The sequence below is a fragment of the Monodelphis domestica genome, chromosome 3 (genome assembly GCF_027887165.1).
Source record: "Monodelphis domestica isolate mMonDom1 chromosome 3, mMonDom1.pri, whole genome shotgun sequence".
In the NCBI taxonomy this organism is placed as follows: domain Eukaryota; kingdom Metazoa; phylum Chordata; class Mammalia; order Didelphimorphia; family Didelphidae; genus Monodelphis; species Monodelphis domestica.
Genome location: NC_077229.1, coordinates 183,760,161 through 183,762,563, shown reverse-complemented (window position 1 = coordinate 183,762,563; position 2,403 = coordinate 183,760,161).

The following is a 2,403-nucleotide window of genomic DNA, read 5'->3' as shown; positions in this document are numbered from 1 at the left end:
AATTCTGTTTTTTTTTTCCTGAGGAAAATCAAAGTATGCTTCCTTTTTTTTCCTGTTAAGTTCATAGGCATTCTAAGTTCTTTAGAAGTTATTTCTTTCTTGTGCTTCCTTGTACCTGTTTTTGATCAGTAAAAGTGCTCCATTAATGATTAGTTTCATTCCAAAGTATTATCAGAGGCAGGGAACATGCCAAAGAATTTTCATGTTTTTGAAGTCACCGTCTGCTTGGTCCAGTGGGGCTCCAAGTTTTTGGCTGACAGGGGACAAACTTTTCCTTTATTTTAAACCCTATTATGCCCTATTATGTTAGATTCCGACTCATTTGGCATATTTGGTCTAGGTTCGTGAAGAAAATCAGAGGGATTTCAGCCATAGACCCATTCGTAAATATCAAATATGAAGGTTCTTGAGATCATACCACATGAGCATTATCTGATGGAAATGGTGATATTTAACTTGAATGAGATAAAATGTTGTGGGGATGTCAGCTGTCTCCAAGTCTTGAAAGGCTGTCACTTGAAAGTGGAATTGAACTTTTGTTTAGCCCCAGAAGACAGGACTAAGAATAAGGGGTAATGGTACGCTGGAGAACATTTAGGCTGCCAAGATGCCAAGGAAACTTTCCTGACAGTTGGAATTTTTTCTAAAGCAGAATGGATCTCCTTGGGAAGAGGTCTTCCTTCACTAGAATTCTTCAAGCATCAGATGGAAGAATAATTAGAGAATCCATTGTTTGGGAGAAAGGTCCTTGGCAGGGCATACTTTTGAATGGTGAACTTCTGAAGTTTTTTTCCAAATGTTGGATTCTGTAAGGGTATAATATTCACTAACTAGAGCTTTTACATATTTGTGGCATTTTGAGATTTTTATTCTTTAGTTAAGAGACAATATAATTTGGGGCAGCTAGGTAGCTTAATGCCTTGAGAACCAGGTCCAGAGATGGGTGATCCTGGGTTTAAATCTTGCCTCAGACACTCCCTCGCCGTGGAAGAAGTCACTTAAGCCCCATTGCTTAGCCCTTACCATTGAAACTCTGAAACCAATCCACAGTACCGATTCTAAGATGGAAGGTAAAGGTTTAAAAATATTATCATGACCAAAGGTGGACTTTTTTCCTTTTTTTAATCCACAGTTTTGCCTTAACTTTTGCTTCAATTTCTCCTCTGAAGGATATTGCCTCCCCATCCCTCCAATTCAATTATGCAGCACTCATGCTGAGGGAATAATGGGTTAACATGCTCCTGTGTTTGCTTTTCCTTTTCATTTTAAAAGTACCATTATTCTGTGACATGTAGACTGTTATCAGATTTCTAGAGTTAATGAACCTGGAAGAAACTGGAGCCTCAGACATTCTTCTCTGCTGATTTATAAGTCTATGTTTATTTTTAGAGGACCACAAAATCTAAAAACCCAGTAGCCATGGCTGCATCTTGAGCTGTGAACTTTTATTTATTTTTTTTTTGTAGTGCGTTTTGGCATGATGCTGCTGAAACGGATACTTGAAGAAAGTGATGACTTTTGATAAAGTAAACTCTTCAGGATGTGTCTAGATGAGTTCAGCTAGCAGAAGCTCCCATACTTTGGAAATAGCTTAAGCACATTTGCAAAGAGGTCAACCAGCAAAAGTCTAACTGGTATTCCAACGCGCCAGCTTCAGGCAGGTATACTATAGAATCTGGGAAGCCAGCCTCTGGGGACAGGGAAGAACATTGAGTTCTTATTCAGTCAACCTCTACTGTTGTTCAAAGCAGCTCTGATACGCTCCAGAGAAAGTCATGTGCAGTCCCAGCGAAAGGAAATGTGATGTAGCTTTTGGAGCAAAGGTAGGAAAAATGATAAAAGGTGAGAACTCTGAAGGGGAAAAGAAAAAAGTTTCTGGCAGTGATTAGATTGCACACTGAAAGTAACCTTTTTGAATTGAACACAAAAGAGGAATTCTTTCAGTGTCCCACAACTTCCCAAAATATACCTTCAGGGAAAGGACAGAGATTTTAGAAACTCCTCTAAAACTTACATCTTCTTTGACAAATGGGTCTTAGTCAGATTAGCTTTCTAAACATACACAATTAAAAGGGAAACTGCCTGATTTTTGGAGAAATCTGGGCCCTGCAGCCCCTTATCTTTTCAATGAGTACAAGAAGAGAACATGCTATGGTAAAAGGAATGAATGGGGGGGGGGGGTGGTTTCCTGACCCTTCCCTATCAGCAGAGGTGGTGTAGCAGAAAGAACACTGGAGGGAGGTCTTGAGTTCAAATCTCAGCTATGCCATTTGTTTTCTGTGTAATCTAAGGCAACTCAGCTCACTTCTCTGGGCTTCAGTTATTTTTTTTAAAAGAAACTCAGATTATTTAATACAAACCTTGCTCATTTTATAGGGGTTCTTGTGATAAAGAGTCTGTAAT